The sequence below is a fragment of the Ochlerotatus camptorhynchus genome, unplaced genomic scaffold (genome assembly GCF_037179485.1).
Source record: "Ochlerotatus camptorhynchus isolate MF236.1 unplaced genomic scaffold, CSIRO-AGI_Acam_v1.1 ptg000099l, whole genome shotgun sequence".
NCBI classification, from domain to species: domain Eukaryota; kingdom Metazoa; phylum Arthropoda; class Insecta; order Diptera; family Culicidae; genus Ochlerotatus; species Ochlerotatus camptorhynchus.
In genome coordinates, this window is record NW_027040589.1 from 202382 (window position 1) to 224013 (window position 21632).

A 21632-nucleotide genomic window follows, 5' to 3' on the forward strand; every position below is an offset into this window, starting at 1 on the left:
GGAAAAAATTAAAATTGTTTAATGGAAAATGCCACCTTGGATTGCAACTTACATATGTGTAAAGTTCTATTCAAATCTGAAAGGGTTGAGACAAAAGTGGTTTTATTGTTGCCGTATGGAGCTGGGAATGCTCACCCCAATGGGCCTGGGTTCCAACCCAACCGAGGTCGGTGGAATTTTTCTGAGGCATAAAAATCTCTGATCAAGTTTTCCTTCGGAAGAGAAGTAAAGCGTTCGGTCCCCGGTCCATGTGTGTTGAATGGGTGCGATATCCTACGCAGGTGTGGAAGTTGCCTTCCTGCACATTCGACAGCCGTCAATGGATGGCAATCGATACCCGTCGGTGATTGGCACTACACTGTACTAGAAATACTCAGAGGGAGAGATAAGCGGAAGGAATGTTTGTCAAAATCTGAGCCAATCGAACATTCCCATTAGATTTTTTTCCGAGGATTTCTTATTCTTACTAGATTAATTTAGAGAGTATTGCAATCGAACAGAAATTCAATCACCTTTATGTTTCGTGTGCTTCTCAAATTCAACTAGTTTTTTGAATAAAACTCAATTATTATTTTTCACGTAAATCGAATCAAAAGTAAAAGTCATGTGAAATGCTAGCTTCTAGCAAGGGTTGCAAGATTATGTAGGTACAAATCCCTGCTGCCGAATTGTATTTTGTTTTCTCCGCCCATCTCTCCCTCTGAGTATTTCTACACTGTACCAAACCATCATCCTCTAGTCTTTATTCTTTATTCTTTATTGGGAGCAAGGAAAAGCCCATTTGAGTGGAACTTACTTAAAAGCTTTTTTTTGGTCAAATGGGCATAAAACCTTCTCATCTTTTCACATCAACAGAACAATACATTCTAAATGATGCAGTCTTAACTTAAGACTAAATAAAATATTACTACTACCTATAATTTACTATCTGAGCACTTCACGGAACCTATTTTTATTAATTGAACATAACAGATGAAAGTCAAAGACATGGTAAAAACAGTTGAACACACGACATAGCCATCATTACTACCGAATGTCGATATACGAATAAATTGGTGAGAACGGAGGGTACGACGACGAATATCAAAATTCAACTCACGAAACACTGCTATGTGAGATTGAACTACATATATGAAAGAAGCCTTAGTGATATTCCTACGAACCTGCAGAAGGTCAAGGTCAATTCGTTTACAACGATCTTCATATCTAGCGAAATTATATGGATCATTCCAAGGCAAACGCCGAAGAGCAAAGTGTATAAACTTATCTTGGTTAGCTTCTACTTTTGATAATAAGGAGTCCAGACCACAACTCCAATGTAGAGCGAACTAAGAAACAATACGGGGTCTTCAAACAGTGAATACCCGAGAATTCTTTTGCAGCACAAAAAATTAAGCCCAGGCATATAGAAGCTTTGAAGGATATATATTCTACATGATCTTTAAAAGTAAGACTCAAATCTAAGCGAACACCCGAATCCCAAATCAAATCAAATGGCAGAGCGTTTACGTCTAAAGGAAATTACTGAGCATTTGTTGGCATTCAAACTCATGCGATTAGTTGCGCACCATTTAGAAAGAAGGATAAGTTCTTTCTGTAGGCAATGTGCATCTTCTTGACAGGTTATTACATAATAGAGTTTGAAGTAACCGGCATACGAAATATGGCTGCCTTTGGAACACCAAATGTGACATGGAATGGTTCTGATATAGTATTACCAATTTGACCGACATTGAACGACCAACCATATAAGAGTTAAGCCAATCTAGCAACGAACCAGAGAAACCAAGACTTCTGGTCAAATGAAGCCTCAGCTCATTCAAAGCGAAACATCTAAATCGCTTTTTCAAATGATGGTTGTTTTGTAACCCAATGATGCTCCTCTCGAATACAGACCTCAGTTAAAATACCTTATACTCTCTGTATAATGAATGTCATCCTAAGTTGAAACGACTATTTGAATTGGCGAATTCAATCATAATGCAATCATCAGAAATTTCGAAAGCATATTCTTCAAGGGCTCAAGCAATGCAATAATCATTCGAAGTATTGCAGATGTTTTCGTTCAGTGTAGATTGCGGAACACAGACCGACGCACAGTGAGACGAAATCAAAAATAGTGGGACATGGCTATTTGCGACGAAACTATTGAGTGTAGCATTTTGATGTATTTTAGAATGTTTCTTAAGTTTTTGAGTACTTTAATTGAGAAGTGAACATTTTCGATTAAGAGATAAGATAAAGATAAAAAAAAAACTTTTTTTTATGTCTTGTTGAAATTGATGAACGACTATGGAAACATTGTAGTTGAAGTCATTTTAATGAACATTGTCGAAGACGTCCATTTTCTATCTCTCAAGTGGACGAAGTTATAGGGTGAAAATCGAGTACTAACGCTATTACCCCCTTAAAAACCTTTTTTTTACCATAAATTTTTAGTTTGAATTTTTTAATTTTTTCAATGTTCCTCAAAGTTGTAAGTGCTTTAAAAATGCACATTTTTGCTTAATGAAGCATATCACTATCCCTTCATGTAAAGGATTAACATACGTAATTATAATTTTTCAACACTAACTAACTAACGTATTAGCACAAACGAAGTGACAGACGGAGCGGCTCGAAAGCTTTGGTGACTAACCTGCTATTGCAATTTTTCAGTGTACCACATGGCAACACCACTACCACTGGATTGTACCACATGGCAACACTACTACTGGATTGAACTAGCATTTTCACCAAATGTACTAGAATGTTTTGGTTCTATCTCTTTCACTCTACTCAAAACTGGAATGCATAAAAAATTTACAAAATGATATACACTCTTTGCACACTGTCAAAGAATCATTGTACACAAAATCAACTTTGTGCAAAACCAAAACAAAAATACTATCCCATCTGGTGGATGATGGCACAAGCTTCTAAGAAAATTCTATCACAGCGAACCACATTATTTTAATTGATTTCTTCGCCAGTTAGTCGTCTGTCACTTCGTTTGTGGTATTAGTAGCTAAACTTGACGTAATTTCGTTCAGTAACTTATACCCTACTGTTGCATATACAATTCATACGGGGATCGAAGGGGATGCCTAATGAATTTTCTAATATAGTACCTCAATGTTTTGTTACGTTTTGCTGTTTTCATGACCATTTTTCCATGTACATTAGAGTGAGTTGTAGCTTCGACAAAGTTGTTAAGTATAGTATTCTCACTCTAAGTCCGAGTTTTGGTGAAATTTAAGCAATATTTGGATTTTTGGTAAGCAAATGAATAGGATTGTTCCGTTTCCCATACAAAATTTAAAATTCTCCCGCAAATTATAACCAAATTCGTTCAAATTTTGCCCAGTTATTGGGAACCAGAATAAGCATTGAAAGAGGAATGCGAAACCCACTCATATGAAAAAAAAAACATTGAAAAAATGGTCATGAAAACAACAAAACGTTACAAAACATTGGGGTACTTTTAGAAAATTCATTATGCATCCCCTTGGATCCCCCTATGAATTGTATATGAAACAGGAGACTAGAAGATGCTGAACAAAATAACGTTGAGATTAGCTGCTAATACCTGCTAACATGCAAGATACACCCCCTTACAGATAGCGTTAAAAAATTATAAAAAGGGACTTTAATCCTTAAAACAAAGAGATAGCTATTTGTGTTTTGAAACAAAAATGTGCAATTTTAGACTAGAAAGTTATGGTTAAAAAAAACGGTTTTTACGGGGATACTACCGTTTGTACTCCATTTTCACCCTATAACTTCGTCTACTTGAGAGATGGAAAATTGACGTCTTGGACAAGGTTCCTTAAATGACTTCATCTACAATATTTCGATAGATGATCATCAATTTAAACCAGGCATGGAAAATCATTTACATTCATTTCATGCAATCATTTACATTCATTTGCCTCTAACTTTTTTCATCAACACCAATCCACGAAAGAATGTATAGAGTTTTAGTAGGTTTTGTTATTAGCTACAACTTTTGGAGATAACTCAAATCTGTATCTCTTATGGATCACGAACTAGAGCGGACAGAACTTGTTACTGTTTTTCAGTGAATGTAAAATACATTCACTGAAAAACAGTAGTGGCTACTGTTCGCTCTGGTTCGTCATACATAAGAGATACGGATTTGAGTTGTTAACAAAAGTTGTAGCACACATATGACGTTTATGCTTGTTAACATATATCGGCTACTTGCTATTATATCCATTCCAATCGACAGAATTGGTTTGATCGACAAACCAAGGGAATGGTCACTCCGCACAGTGTGCCACCACCACCTGGGCACAGTCATTGGCACTGTTTGGCACCCATGGTTACAATTTTTCTGATCTTTGAAGTTACTGGCAACACTGAACTTTGTGTGTGTCAAAATTTGCGAGGGGGGTGACACATCTAAATCTCACTTCTAGATACTCGAAAAATCTCGTACTAGCGAATGAATCTTCGAACAATCTTCTATCATTTTTCGCATCTACTTGCATCGCGCATCAATTTTTTGCAGGAAATCTTCAGAATCGTCATCAATCTGCTTTCTATCTACTCAGCGTGCGCGCAGCTAACCACAGCAAAACAAAATTTTCCTACATCGTAGGTAGAGTCGCCCCCCTCGAAAATTTGCTATTATTTGCTATTGATATTTTCAAAACACAACCGTGAATCTCAACCAAGTCTCGCCATGGATTCTCACAATCGTTACACCCGTGACGGCAGTCGCGTCCACATTTCCTCCCAGACGAAGAACAGCTGACAGCGGTATCTTGACCTGACCGAGGTCAGCTGCTGCTGCTGCTGGTCCGTCTTTTCTGACGAATTTTAAAGGAGACGGACCAGCATAAGGATCAGGAGCAGCAGCAACTGAAGCAGCCGCAGCCGTGAGAGCTGCATCGCTAATTCGTGTAGTCGTGGCCGACGCTGGAAATCTCGGTCCGGTTACGACAAGCGGTGCTTGGGTTTTAATCGGAAAGTCAACAACCAAGCAAAAACTATACCATCCGACCATTCGAACTGCTCGAAAACATCCATGGCGCTGGCTGCTACACCAACCATTCCATCGTCCAGACGGCATACGGGTGGGGTATTGAAGAAGTGGAGAATGCGATGATAAAAGGCTATTTATGGCTTAAGAACCTTGGTTGAAGGTGGTCTATAGAATTCTAAGCAGCCTCATTTTTAAGTCGTTATAAGAACTTGAAAGTTCCGGTACCATAATTGAAGAGCATTCTATGCAGCCTCTGGCGGAACTTGAACGGAACTTTTAGAAAATAAATTAAAAAAGGTTTTTGTCCTACACCAATTCTATATTTAGTGCGCACTTTTATGAAAGTTATTTCTAAAGGCAGGTAATAATGTGTATTGATTTATCAGCATTAGTAGTTTTAAGAACTAAACCCAGTCCTTCAGCGTGAGAGTCTCAGCACGAACCAGTACGTCATCTGAAATATGTTAAAGTGAGCTGTTGTCCCCGTCTATTGTTGGAGTTTTCTGAGCCTGCTGACTGACTTGAGTACGAAACACAACACCTTGATGAATTTAAATTGGTATTTGCCCACATGGTATTCCATCACACTTGTGGCGCAGTGGATAGCAATCGTAGATCACATGCCGAATACACGGGTTCGAATCCAGGAAATTACTTTTTAATTTTTTTTTTAATTTTTGAATAGAATGTTGCATAAATATAAGAATTATGATTTATGCAGGCCACTGATCATTTCATATTTACGTACATTAAATTTTGTTGCAAAAAAAGATTTGTGCGGATTGCTTCATGTGGCTTGAAAGTTCTGTCGGAACTTTATCTGAACTTTATGGAACTTGAAAGTTCTGTCGGAACTTTATTTGAACTTTGCGGAACTTGAAAGTTCTGTCGCAACTTTATTTGAACTTTATGGAACTTGAAAGTTCTGTCGGAACTTTATTTGAACTTTATGGAACTTGGAAGTGTTGAATGCGGAACTTTTGGTTACTTGGGAATTGTTCTTGGAGGCACTGTAGTCCTTGAAGCTGATCGAATTGTCCGGCAGAGTGTACGGGTTGGTGGACTTTGACAAGTTCTGTTTGGAAAATGCAATCCTAATTTTGCTACCATCATTTTCAATCGTTCAATGTTGTTCGGGGTCTCCCTTAGCTCAGTCGGCAAAGGCGCAGCTACAAAGCAAGACCATGCTGGAGGTGGCTGGGTTCAATTCCCGGTCCGGTCTAGGAATTTTTCGGGTTGGAAAATTTCTCGACTTCCCTGGGCATAGAAGTATGATTGGACTTGCCACACAATTATACCAATGCAAAAATGGTACAGGCATCGAAAGCTCTCAATTAATAACTGTGGAAGTGCATCTAGAACACTAAGTTGAGAACACGCAATAAGCTAATTTTCGATATGCAATAAGCTTGAAAAGCGAAGAAGAAGAAGAAGAAGATGTTGTTCAAATGCTAGATGCTGCGTTCGACTGGTTCGACTGCGATGGCGTCTCCCATCTTGGTCTTTAGGAACTTTATCCAGACAACATTTCCGTACAGGCAGAACAGATTGAACAGTTTATCGGTGTTGGCTGTGTTGTTATCGAGTCCGTAGACCGTCATCACTGCGTCCTGTAGCTGTGCCGGTTGAATGAAGTTGGCTGGTCTGTTTCGGTTCAGCGGTGCGTCCTTCATCAGTCCGACGTGTGTTCCGGCCGGTGTTGGTTTCCAGTTTTTCGACGGATGATACTCGAGCGGTGAAAAATTCGGTGCAAATTTGTTTCCTCCGCCGGCTCCCAGAAGGGCTGGTTGACTAATTATTGACGTTCGCTGTACGGGGTCGGCCTTCCGCCGAAGATAGTAGGATCGTGTAGCAACGGAGCTCGTCCGTTACAGGCATCCTTGTAGACAGCTGCATCCAATGTGTAGCCCCAACTGGAGTCCGTGTCGTTTTTGTAAACATTGAAAAACAAAACAAAAACAAGAGATGTTAGAATACCGGGTAGCCAAACAAGGCATTATTCACAAGCAAACAAAAGTAAGTTCAATGATTTCTTGGCACTGCCGGCACAGCTGCGTGAGAAAAATGTTGGCACAAAATAAGTGTCTAGAGTGACTACCCCTTGGTCCAAACCGGATTGAAAACATTTTACAACGCTCCATACTTCTCAGAAGAGCGGGACTATTGCCGGCAGCCTCTTTTTCTTCGGCAGCCATTCCATTTGAACTGCGTGCTAACCAGCTGTTCTATTATGGGCAACTCTAAATCATCATAACAGGTTTGCATGTCGGTTAAATACATTCAGGGAAGTGTTTTGGTGAGAAAATACAGCGAAATGAATGCTGAACTTTTGGTTGCCGAAGTCATAATCTACCCTACATGAATTCGAGTTTAAGAACCCACAAGTCATCATCAAGCTAACTCGCTTTATGAAATATAAGGCTGGTATACGACTAATTTGAAGTAAGAAAGCTTTGTTTCTTGGGTAGTATTAGCTAACTACACAAGGTTTTGCTTCTTTTTGAAAGCAAACAAAAATCCTCAATTTAAGGAAGATGACTAGAATAAATTGATTAATGTTGTTGTTGTTCTTGTGGATGTGGCATCTATAAATAAGGTCTGTATCTACAATAATCCGGACACATCAAAACTTAAGTAAAACACAAATTTCTCATTATACAGTGAACTCTCTACAACTCTATATTGAAGGGACCATCGAGTTATAGAATTATCGAGTTCTAGAACAACAATCCCATAAGAAATCACTATCGTAGTAGCCATGACATTGATTTTTACTATGGTTCTATAACTCGATGTCGCGTTAGAAGACATCGAGTTGTGGAGAGTTGACTGTATTTCAATTGCAGTTGTTTATATCAGATTCATGAGACATGATGTAAAAATTCACGATGTCAAAACATAGTTATTCGGTATTGGCATAATATTTTCGAACTTTGCGCTTAACTCCATCCATTAGAATTTTTTACAGACTCCTCAGATATCGTGGTGGCCGTCTTTGTCCAAATTTGTTGGAAGTGTTCGATACCTTTGATTCCTCGTTTCTTTCAAACTCCAAAATCTCTCGATTGGACATAACTCTGGACAATTTGGCGGATTTGCGATTTTTACATAATGCCAAATCGGGTCAGAAAAAAAGGTTTTTTTTTTTAATTTGTGGCTTTTGATGAAGGGTAGCAATCCCTTCTGCAGGCACTCTTTCTTGTAAATCTCCGTGTTGATTGTACCTGTAGTGACGAAAGATGTACTCTTCCGGCCATACGTGGAAATTGCTTGCCAAATAAGTTATTGTTTTTGGGCAATTTCGATGCTTTCTTCATCCTGAAACACTCAGCTGTAGCATTTTTTAACCATAGAAGAATTATCACCCTGGAAGCTGCTTGAAATCCTCCAGGACATAAGTTTTATGCATGAAAACTTCGTTAAATATTGGCAGTACAAACCTCGTACAAAGCCCGTGATTTTGCTGTCAAATTCTGTTTATCGTTGCGATTTGGAACTGTTTTGACTTTATACGAATTCAGCCCCAAACGCTGTTTTCATTTTTAGACAAAAACAGGTGACATTCCTGTTTTACGAGCCACCTTTCGAACAGAGCGATTCGGGATTTCCTTCAATATCATCTTCACCTTTCGGTCTATGACAGGTTCAGCACGTCCAATGTTTTTATCTCTTCTAGGTTTCTTCTCGACCGTCAAACGTTCCGAAAATGATTTGAGCACACCGTGAAAAGTGGATTTAGGATTTGCAATTTCGCGTGATGACAAGTCAGGATTTGCCTTAAGGGAGAACAGCCCATAATGCACCCCTGGGGTAAAATGCCCACTTATAGAAAAACAGCGATAACTTTTCCTCAGATGCATTTTCCGGGTAACGGTTTGTGATTGTTTTCAACTGGAGGTTTAACAAATAATTCTTGATAATAAAATCATGTATTGACCTACTGATTCCTTAAAAAAATTGCATTTTGTGCAAAACAGGACACAGTTGTTAAAATCATCGACTGTAAATTAAGCTTTTATCATCATGTATCACAAAAAAAATTTAAAAAATTTACGTTTCGTATAATTTTTAGATATTTTTCTTGATGAATCACAGTTTAACATTCTATTGAGATTTTGAGACCTTATTTCTGATGTAACATAAAGAAATAATCATTTGAAATACCGCATCCCTTTGCATTATCTACTTGCAGGGGTTATGGTTTGTTTACCATGGGGTGCATTTTACCCCAATGTTGTGGTGCGTTTTGGCCATTGTTGTCGTGCGTCTTGTCCCAATGTTGTGGTGCATATTGCATCATGAATCAGGCGTTTTGCCCCGCTATCATTTTGGAAGCAATTTAAAAAATACCTTGAAAGTCATGGAAAATCATCCTTTTGTAGTTCTAAATCACTTGATCTTTGTAGAAAACATGGTAATGAACCAAACGCCATTACTTTCTTCTTGATTTTAGCTTCCATTCGCCAGCCATTGACGATTTTGCTTAAACGGTGCGTTTTGCACCATCCTACCCTACGTCCGTACAAAATCTGCTCGCTCACGTGTTTTTCATTCGTCGCCATCTTGAACACCAAACATGGAATGTAAACACCAATCATAGTCTTTTTCATCGATGACTCCCAGCTGTACCTCAGCGAAATTTTTCACTTCTACGTGCAATATTTCAAAAGTTACAGTGATTTAAACTAAAGCCCTACAGTAAAAGTATGGACGACTGTCACCACAAAACTGAAAAAAGCTGTTCCAATCGAGCAAAGCGGTGCATTTTGACGGTTCGATTGGAACAACTTTTGACAGACGTCCATACTTTTACTGTAGGGCTTTAATTTAAACTATAGTCAGGGTGGCCAGACCTACCGATTTATCGGTAGTCCTACCGATTTTTGGGATGCCTACCGATTCACAGATGAAAGGTTCAAAACTACAGATTTTTCACTTTTCCTACAGAGAATCACAGATTTTCAGGTTGTTTTCCATGTGGTGAATTTTCACTTAAACTTTACACGTCGAAAATAAATTATAGTGTTTGAAAATCCCTTTGTTGTTGATCGTTCGATTTATGAGATGGTGTTTTTCAAGATTGATTCCTGATCGGTCAGAAATAGGTCTGCTGGAAAAACAGGTTTATTTGAAATTTTCACATCTGTCAAATTTAAGTGAAAATTCCCCATTGGAACACAGCCTTAGTAATCTTGAAAAATGTTCAAAACCTATGTTTTGTTTTCCGTGTAGTCAGCAGGGGGGGAGGTGGCTGTCAAATACGAACAATCGTCGCCCATCTCGCATAACTGGTTCCAACGTAAACAAGTTATAAGAAACCAAGAGCAAATTTTCATTACGTCGAATGTAACAAAGGTAAACAAAGTCGAGCTTTCAGTGTCAATCGATGCTCCTACACTTACACTATATACTGTCCGAATATAGGATCACATCCCATTTTTAAATTTATTTACCAGTCGAATTGCTTTTTGACGTAATCACCTTCCGATCAAAATAGTTTTCGATGTTACTTAAGTCACCCAATTTCTATGGAGATGCCGTTTGCCTTAAGTAACAGCACTGAGAAACCCGTGAAAAGTCGAGGGGAGCGACACATCTAAATCTCAATTCTAGATTCTCAAAAAATCTCACACTAGCGAATCAATCTTCGAAAAATCATCTTTAATTTCTCGCATCTACTTGCATCGTGCTTCATCTTTTTGTAGGAAATCTTCAAAATCGACATAAATCTTCCTTCTATCTACTCAGCGTGCGTGCAGCTAGCCACAGCAAAACACAATCTTTTCTGCATCGTAGATAGAGTCGTCCCCCTCGTGAAAAGTGTACTTTCGTCGTTTCGCTTTCTCATTATTAAAGTGAATAAATCGAACTGTTTGTTGCTAAGATGATTTCGGTGGTCCTAAAATGATGAATGGGCTGCACGTAAGGAGACGTAATCGATCATTTTGTCAAGCTTCTGCATTCATGTTCCATCAGATGTCACAGCTGTTGTTTGCGGTGACATCTATCGGAAAGTAGACACAATCTGTTTTCCTATAATTGTTCACAGAGGACACTGCAGTGCAAAACATGTCTGGTACCTCTATATATGCATTTAGATTAATATTCGAAGTCCCTCCTTTTTTACACATTCTGCACACAAAATAGCTCACCCCTCACAGAATTTCCCGCCGATATTTATGTATGGGGCGGGGCATAAAGTATGTTTTGCGCAGCATATGTAAAAAAGGAGGGACTTCAAAGTTTTAAGCAAATGCATATATAGAGGTACCAGACATGTTTTGTACTGTCAGGTACTCTATTTTGTAATCTGTGCAAGGGAAATCACAAATCGAGTGTCAACAAAATACATGGCATGTTGAGAGATTGAGGTCGTGAGAGCAAATTTTCTCTCTTAAATTTGAACTTTTTGGCTCTCTGGGAATTGGTAGTAAAGCAGGTAAAACTGTATGGGGAAAAATTATTTTTAATTCATTGTAGCTTGTTTAACAATAATTTCCGGGAAAAAACTGAACGACAAAGTCCCTGATTAATTTCTTTAGGTTGTCGTTCACTTTTTTTCACCTGAATATGCACCGAAAGCGAATTATTCCCACTTCTCTCAATTTCTATATGGGGATTTTTATCACTTCCTACCAGCAGAACAGCGCCATCTCTGTGGAAAATGGTCGAACAAAATGATTAATTGATAATTCTCCCGAATATCCTGGTAAATACACTTTGACTTAAGTAACAATAGGGGCCACCAAACGACGTTTAATAACTTTTGACTCAAAAACCAGTATTTCTTAGCATGAAAGCTCGCGATTTGCCTTTGTATGATTAAAACCCGGCTAAATATGTTAAACATTGCTATCACTATGAGATTATATGTGTTTAATTGGAAATAGGAATAACTTTTCGGTCATCAAAACAAAACTTTATTTTTCTCGGATCGGTGTGAATGTTACTTACGACATAATGAAAATTTGCTCTTGAAACCTACAGGGTTTGTTTACGTTTGGAACCAATTTCATACAAGAATGATCAGTACGCTGATTTGACACCACGTCCCCCCAGGTAGTCAGTCAGTTTGATCGTACGTGATGTGTTTTGCAACTCCAATCCAACGTATACGGTAAGAAAGAAGTACCCAAAAGTAAGTTCTTTTCCCTCATCTCGGCACTATGGTTCAAGAACCAAAAAGTAGGTAAAGCGGGTCAAACCTGTGGGGTGGTTTTGCTCCTCCGTTTTTGACAACATTAGAAGGAAGAAAGGAGACAAACTAGTCAAAAGTAGGTAAAAGTGAACTGACCTTAGGTGTATTTTTTTTTCTTACCGTTTACGAATGAGTTTTTTTTAACGTTTAATCGACTTTCTCTGTCTGATGATATTTTCCGTTTCTCTCTTTTTTGATGTCGTGTTCCGTTCGTCATACTCTCACTTACTTGTTAGTATTTGCATTCGAACCGATGGCTGTAGGACCTATCCTTTTATGGCCATAGGTTCGTATTTTGGGCACACATCAGAAAAGCGATTAAATTACAATATTTATTCGTGCATTTTGTGGTCGATGAATATGATTTGTACCAACAAACTTAACGCAACTGAACATCTCAAAATTATAAACAACGTGAAATATCCTCAAAAGGGTTTCAAGCTTCGGAAAAGCCTTCTTAACGGCCTACCGATAACTACCGATAAAATTTTTGGGAACCTACCGATAATGAAAAAAATAATCTGGCCACCCTGACTATAGTCGCTATATTCATAGTCGGAGAGAATCTCGGGACAGCGTTGCCAGATTGATTTTTTTTTCAATTAAATATCATTAAAGGAAACCAAAATATGGAAAATCAGCCACAACAACCACTAAACTATTGACAATAACGACAAAAATATTCCTTTGAAAAAGGCCACAACCCATGACCGAAATGTCGAGCAGATTACATCGTAGTCGTTGCAGTGTGTTAAGACTGAGAAAGCCTTTAATCAACCAATTTTTTTTGCTTTTGAACTATGATCGGAAAATTCCGGGGAATGTTTAAATAAGCTTCTGAACGAAGCTGAAAAACATCCAGAGAAAGACGAAAGAAGCACTCCTGGAAGAAGTTCGTCATCCGGGAAACTTCCAAGACACGAATTGAGAAACTTGTGGCGAAAGTTTAAATAAACTATCGGAAAAAAATCGTGTGTCACATTCAAAGGAAGCCTGAAAAGTTTCGGAAATCGGAAGTAAATTTCCAGAAGTAACTATTTCCAGTAGTAACCATTTCCAGAAATATTCCAGGCAGTCCAGGGAAAGCCAGGACCCTTGGCTTATGGTCCAACTTCCAGAAGAAGATGAAATAAATTTCTGAGAAAATTAATTGAACTCCCTGGAAAAAATGAAAGAAACTTCCTGGAGACGCTGAGAAACTTCCTAAGGTAGATTGGAAGAAACATCTGAAGAAAATCGGAAGCAAGAGCGCTGACGGAACAGTCGAAAGAAACAAGGACATAATTCCGGAAGAAAGAGATTCCTGGGGGATGTTCTAATGATCCAGAAAATTTCCTGATATTCATAAAACATCCCTGAAAACTCCCAAATTTCCCTGAAGATTTCGGAACATTCCTGAAATGTACTTAGGAATATTCCATAATTCCTCGAAACTCCTTAAAAGTTCTTGTAATTTTCCTGAAATTAAGGGCTGTTTTTGAGTTCTCTGGTCATCCTCGAAGCACTCGGAATTTCCTTGATTATAATAAGACTACCGAAATTTATCTAATCATCTTTGAAGGTCTCTTGACTTTCTTGAAGATTACAAAATCTCTTAAGTGCTCTCACAACTTTCTTGAATTTATTGTAACATCAGCATGGAAGTTCTCTGAACTTCCCAATTTTTTTAATTTTTAAAAGTTATCGACAGTGCCATTAAAAAGCATAGAACTTCTCATAAAATGTTCTCACAATGATATAATGTTCATGTAACTTCCCTTGCGTTTCCTAAATTTGCATGAGCCCCTCAGGACATTGCTGAAGATTTCGGAAATTTCCTGAGTTTTTCGGAACTCCTTTATAATTTCAGCAATTTCATTAAGTAATTGATATGTCCTAATGTTCTCTGAGCTTCACTGAAGTTCCTGAAAACCATTAAATTTTCCTGAAGTTCTTTGGACTTGTGAAGATTCCAAAATATTTATGATGTCTCCTTAAGTTCAGTGGAGTTCGCTGGACTTTTCTGAAATTTCCGGGTTTTCGAATTTTAACAGAAGTTAATGAAACTGTCTTTAATTTATCGAAACTTACACAAAAGTCTGGACTTTTCTGAAGTTTCAGAACTTCTTAAATGTTCCTGCAGTTAGAGTGGATCCGCAATAAAAATCTGATAGCATCCGTGAAGTTCCGGGAAAGTTGAAAAAACTGGCGGGGGAAGATGAAAGAATCATTCGAGCGAAGGCTGAGGAAGCTTCCAAGGTAAGGTGGAAGAAAATTCCAGGGAAAGTTGGATGAAACTTCAGGAAGTTTGAAACGAATAAAAACTTCCGGAAGTTAATTAATGTTTAAAAAATATTTCTCAATTCCCTGGGAATTACCGGAAAGAGCCATCAACTATTTCTCGATTGATTGGTAGCCAAAAACGGTGAGGAAATGCAAATATTAGTCGAAAGAGTTTCAAGCATAAGGCATCTTTAGAGATGATTGTTAAGAATTTTAAAGGCTAAAAAAATATGAGGTATTCAAAAAGATACAAGTCTCTCACAAAAATTTTCTCCGAAATTCGAGCGCGGACAGGCTATAATAATTTTGATTATTTAAAAAAAAAATATAAATCGGTATAAAATCTCAATAATCGGTATTCTGAGGAACCTTATCGGTGTATCGGAATATAGTTCGGAAATCGGTATAAATACCGATAAATCGGTATATCTGGCAACGCTGTCTCGGGAACCAATTGAGCTGTTAAATAGCGGAACCAACCGAGCAACTCACGACCAACAACAGAAAAGAGCACATCGACTATTGCGAACAAAACTTCCGGAACCCACTTTCTCGTGACTTAAGGCACGCCTACACAAACTAACACCATCTTTGGGCTGGGTAAAGTTTCCCCTATCCAATGATGTCGGTAATTTGCGTTCGATTGGCGCGGAAAGAATAATCAACGTTTTGTTTAAAAAACTTGATAGTACCTTTTCAATTGTTGGTCTAAAATTTATTGAATTGGTTCCACTTTTTGATAGATCGAAATTCTATCCGCCAGACTATAAATATAGCGACTATAATTTAAAGGTGTCCGGCTTAATGTGGCTACAAACCTTAGACCCAAAAACGAGACGAAGGTTCAGCTTTCAGCCAAGCAGAGCGATGAGTTGCACAACCTGGTTCGTTATCAACCCACTCTTCATCACTTACAATTGAGCTAATAGAGGAGAAGCAAGATGATATGAAAAAATACGATGTACCTAGGGTAGGTGTACCAGTCATGGCTATACGTTCCTATTATAGCACATGGGAATCCCAAAACACACCAACTGTTACATCTACCCTACCGAATCATTGAAGTGATCTCAAACTTGATTTGATTCTAGCTGTGTATTTCACGACTTGACTGCACTCTTGGACTGCTGCCTGTTGGGCGGTTGGTTGAAGTGAAGTAGTGTTACGTACACGTAGCTGCTCGTCGTTCATCAATCTCTCAAGTGGGTGGCAGAAGGATTCGAATGAAGGGATGCTCCTTTTTGCCTCGCTTTCCACTTCACCGATTGATAAATAATGAACTTTGAGGGAGAGAAAACGAGATTGGAAGAAAGTGGATTGTCAATTTGGTTTCGGTTCAAAGCAGGCTAGGGGTGGCGCAGTGGCAGAGCTAGTAACTGATGGCAAACTGCAAAATTAAGTGTCACTCATGTGTCGAATTTCGCTCTCGCCAGCAAGACAGCATGAAACTTTCTTCGATGGCTTAGCTCTCAGGCAGATCTTATTGTGTAGGTTGGTCGGTTGGTCGGTTGGAGTGCGAAAAGGATAAGTTCTTCACAGGATCAAGATTAGTGTTTGCTAACTGAGTTCCTTGCGGAGAACAGATTTCAACACGAATCAATCAGGTGCCTGATGGTTTGTGGATAAATTGGGTGCTGATTAGTTCTGCCAAAAGTGGATCCCATTCTGAAAATGATAAATGATAACATCAAAACTTTTAATTACTAATGAAATTTTCGGGGAATTCCAGCTGAAAACGGTTTGTTTCACTGATGAAGGACAATAAATAAAGCTTACATTTACGTACAGATTCTGGCAAACATGGTACAGCGGACGTTCGGGCTAGCTAATTTCCAGTCCTAAATCAGTGTCACGTCCAGCGAATGATACGATCTGCAGCATGTTCTCCCCAACCGACCCATCATTGCACCGCTCTCTCTCTGCTCTGACACAAGGATAGCAAAACTTTTCCCATTTCGAAGTGCGATGCAGTGAGAGCTCTGTCATGTTCGTAGGTATGTTTCTGTCAGTGAAAATGATATACAATGCTGGGCAATGATGACATTACTGGGTACCCGAAGAGAAAATTAACTCATGTCATGGTGACACATATGCACCCGCCTGCAAGTTTATTCATAATTTCACCTTTTAACATCCCGACACCTTATTTTACTCGGGTGCACTCACCTGTGGCACAGCGGAAGATTCTGTTTGGATCCACCGGTAATTAAGCTCGGAAACCGTGTACACTGTACAGTGCATATCAAAACAGATTAGGGACAACGATGCGATGCGTACCTACCGTTAAATTTTACCACGATGAAACTCTCTTCTCTGCTTCTTGCCAATTCACCTGGCAGTATAGTAGGTATGCGAGGAGTGTTTATATTTATTTTTGGAATTGTGTCCAATCATGCCATGACCGGTTTATCAAGCGTATCATCGATTCATTTTTTTTTCGAGATTTTCCCCCCTTAGTTTCTGGGTGCCGAAGTTTTCAGAGGTTCAGAAAATTGTCACCTCTCGAACCTTCGTCATGGCGAATTAATTGAATTATTTTCAGTAGAGGAAATTTCTCGCCGTTGGGCTCCTTGTCAATTATCGTTCGGTGGCGGTTTCCATCATCTTCGGGTTGAAATTTGGAGTTTCGGAGTGCCAACGAGAACGACTCAAATTTGAGTTCCAGGGAAAAAATCCCGAATATGAGAAAAGTAAATATTGGATTCACTCAATCTATTGAAAGTACTACTACACAGCAAAAAATAAATCTTAATATTACATCCAAGAGGATGCACTGAGTAAACTTTTTGTCAATTTTCCTCATTTCCCGGCAGATTCTTGAGGTTTTCCACAGAAAAAAACTTCGAAGAACATCCGAGAACTACCCTCAATTTATGTGAGTCTCCCAAGCACTGTTCAGAAGATCCTTGAATTTCCCAGAAATTTCGAGATCTTTCCAAAAAAGTTGGAAGGGTTGTATACTAGATACGACCGCAGGGTTGGCGTTGGATAACGTCTGTTATGTGTTGTACTTAATTGTGTATATTATATTTTAGGAATATTCCTTAATAACTCTTTTGCGAAAGTTTGGTGGCCCTGAAAAGGGCCGTTTTGTTGGGCTGATGTTATTGACAATGATGGAACGGGCGACCTTGTTGGACGCTTATATAGTAGAACAGAAAATATCAGAGGTGTCAGATACTCGCATACGTACGTTAAACTCTTTCTTGATAATGTTGTGGCCCTGAAAAGGGCCATTTTTCCAACGCGCTCGGCGTAGTTGCCCTTGCGGAGCAGACGGTGAATACGACCGACTGAGAACTGCAGCAGCTGGGCATTCCATGACGGTGGCCCAGTATACCGGAGCACTGGCACTAACGCACTCGGCGTAGTTGCCCTTTCGCCCCCAGGCTCTGCTGCAGTTGCTCTGCTTTCGCTGCTCTGGTACTGCTGCTCTGCTGCTCTACTGCTGGGTCGACGATCGGATAGACAATGATGGAACGGGCGACCTTGTTGGACGCTTATATAGTAGAACAGAAAATATTAGAGGTGTCAGATACTCGCATCTGATGTCTCGGTTGGAGAAAGTATAAGAATATAAAAAAAATCAATCAATTTTCACCATCTTTAGACAATGGTTTACTTTTAACCATTTTTCAATAGTTTACAGAATGAAATCAATAGTTTTGAAATATTTAGCAAATTGCTAGAAATATTTCCAATCGATTGATGCCATTATCTCGTATCTCTGGATTCCAGTCCAGTGCTTGCTTGCAGATTTCGTTTCCGCTCCATCGTAGTGTGTGGCCGACCCACCTCCACTTCCGTTCACGAATTTCTGTCTCTATCGGCTTCTGATGGCACAAACGATGAAGCTCTGAATTTGAGATCCAATTGTGGGGCCACCAGGCACGAATTATGTACCGAAGGCATCTTTTGATAAACACCTGCAGCTTCTGAGTGTTCTCCGCTGATACACACCATGTTTCACTGGCGTATAACAGCACAGACTTCACGTTTGAGTTGAAAATTCGGATTTTGGTGCGTCGACTGATCTGATTCGCTCTCCATACATTTCGCAAACTGGCAAAAGCAGCCCTCGCCTTCTTAATCCGTGCAGCTATGTCGCTCTTGGTGCCGCCGTCCGACGCTATCTGGCTGCTAAGATATTGGAAGCTTTCGACTTTCTCCACTGCCTGCCCAGCTACCGTGAAATTGGAACGGTTTTCCGTGTTGACATCCAACGATTTGGTCTTGTTGACGTTGATGGTTAGACCTGCTTCAGAGGAGCGTTCCACAAGGTAGTCGAGCTTACTCTGAATGTCAGAGCACCGTTGTGCTTATAACGCAACATCATCAGCCAAATCGAAGTCGTTGAGATGCTCCATAGTAATAGGCTGCCACAGCAACCCATGGTTCGGTACACGGTCAACGGCTCCAAGCATGATCTCGTCGATTACGACGAGGAACAGTAGCGGTGATAATATACATCCTAGCCTCACACCCGCGATTACCCGAATCGGTTCTGACAAAGCTCCGTTGTGCAACACTCTGCATGAGAAAGCCTCGTACTGCGCTTCGATGAGGTTGACGATCTTATCAGGCACTCCCTTGCGTCTCAGAGCGCCCCACAAGTTTTCGTGGTTTAGTCGGTCGAAAGCTTTTTCGTAGCCAATGAATACCAAGTACAGAGACTCTTGGAACTCATTGACCTGCTCCAAGATGACGCGGAGCGTGACAATATGGTCCACACAGGATCTTCCAGCAAGGAATCCTGCCTGCTGTCGTCGGAGAGTCACGTCGATCTTCTCCTGTATCCGATTGAGGATAACTTTACACAGAACTTTGAGAACAATACACAGTAACATGATGCCTCGCCAGTTGTCGCATACAGTTGGATCCCCCTTCTTGGGGACTCTTACCAAGACGCCCTACATCCAGTCGGCCGGAAAAGTCGCGGTGTCCCAGATATTGACTAATAGTTGATGCAACATTCGTGAGGATAGCATGGGGTCAGCATTGTGCATCTCTGCTGATATGCGATCGATCCCCGGGGCTTTGTTGGACTTCATACTTCGGATAGCTGCTTCTATCTCCTGCAATGATGGAGATTCAGTGTTGACGTGAGTAACGCGTCTCATCCTTGGTGGATCATGCCGAGATGTTGATGGTCGGTTGACCGTTGAAACTTCGAGAAGATGTTCAAAGTACTCAAACCAACGTTTCAACTGGTCAGTGGGGTCGGTGTGCAACTGTCCAGTTGCGACTTTCACAGGCATCCTTGGGTTCATCCTTGCCCCGCTCAGGCGTCGTGAAACATCATAGAGGAGGTGGATATCACCAGTTGCTGCGGCTTTCTCCCCTTCATCAGCCAGGGAGTCCACCCACGCTCGCTTGTCCCGTATACAGGAGCGCTTAACTTCCCTCTTTAGAGCCGAATACCGCTGACGGGCCTCGTTCTTGGCTCCTCGGGTCCTTGCTCACTCTATCGCGACTTTTGCTTCTATCCGCTCCTCGATCTTCCTCCAAATTTCATCGGTGATCCACTCCTTCCTCTGAGTGCGCAGGTCACCCAGGTTGTTCTCGCTTGTTTCAATAAAGGCATTCTTGATGCTCGTCCACTGTTCTTCTACGCTGCCACCTTCCGGAATATTAGCTGCGCGAGCCTCGAGCTCTTCAACGAACGATCTCTTCACTGCTGGGTCTTCCAGTCCAACACACGCCGACAACAAACGCCGACCGAGTCTCTCCTCCCACCGTTGAACCCGCGCAATGCGTAGGTGGATCTCACCGACCAGGAGATGATGGTCAGACGCGATGTCAGCGCTGCGTTTATTCCGAACATCAAGAAGGCTCCGTCTTCATTTTCGGCAGATAAAAATGTGGTCGATTTGGTTCTCTGTATATCCATCACGGGAGACCTATGTGACATTATGCACTGGGCGATGGGGGAAGAGCGAACCCCCGATCACCATGTCGTTGTTGCCACAAAACTCTGCAAGCAGTTCGCCGTTCTCGCTCATATCTCCTCACTTTCCTCTACGTGCGATGACACGTCGGAGTGCTTGCAGAAACCTATCAGTGGACAAGTCAGACACCAGTTCGATGTGCACGGCCTTTGTACACATACATACAAAAATGGATACGTATGTCTTGACAGCAACTCGACGTGGTCCTGGCCGAATATATACCGGTCCAAAGTAATCAACACCAGTTTTCGAGAAAGGGCAAGAAACTGTGTCTCTCGATTCAGGTAGCTCTCCCATGAATTGCTCCACCAGCTTTGGTTTCAACCTGCAGCACGTTAGGCATTGATGAACTACCTGTCTGGAAACGTTTCTTTCTCGTAATGGCCAGAAGCGTTGACGGATTGATCCCAACAAAAGTTGTAGACCAGCGTGAAGCAAACGAAGTTGATATTGTTCAAAGAGCATCTTGGTACAGCGATGACGTCTGACTCTCTTGAATTCTTCAAACGCCCACCAATCCTCAAAATGCCTTCTTCGCAAATAAACAGGCTATACCAGCGCAAGGGTGACCTTCTGGAAACAGGTTCATTCCTCCTCAGCGCTTCTGGAAACGCTTCTTCCTGGACCTTCCTAATGAGAACAAAGTCCGCCTTGCGTAGCTTTTCTGAAGATAGGAATCCAGTCGGTCGAATCAGTACCATGTAGGAAGCTGACTGGGAAATGAACCATTCGTTGAACTCTTCAACCGCTGAAGCTGCGGTGACAACTGCCGTCCGCCCTTTTTCCTCTTCGCATTCCTCCTCAGACAGAGGGTCCACTGAGATGGGCCAAGTGTTCCGATCCTGAGTTAGCCAGCTTGGCCCGTGCCACCAAAAGTTGTTGTTGAGGATCTATATCGGCCCGATTTCCCTCGAAACCAAATCTGCCGGATTGTCAGCACCCGCAATGTGCCTCCATTCGCAACCTTCCGTAATCGCCTGGATTTTCGCTACTCTGTTTGCGACGAATACGGACCAAGTAGAGGGAGAAGCCTGTATCCAGCGAAGAGCACACATCGAATCTACCCACACAGACAGTAAGACAGTAAGTTTGGTAGCCTGTAGAACCTTCTCGAGAAGTTGTGCTCCAATCGAGGAATTGATTGGGATTTCAGAGGAGCAACGTTGGATTTGGAAGTGAGTAGTTCATCCTTGACATTTCCATCCTGATCCTGGCTTCTAATATAGAGGCATCC

The 21632-nt window shown here is 40.6% G+C and overlaps 1 protein-coding gene across 1 annotated transcript in view; it reads left to right on the forward strand.

Annotated features, from left to right (window-relative positions):
* LOC135698968 (latrophilin-like protein LAT-2) overlaps positions 1–21632 on the forward strand; it is a 260484-nt gene that overhangs the window by 41128 nt on the left and 197724 nt on the right. The gene's annotated exons all lie outside the window — the stretch shown is intronic.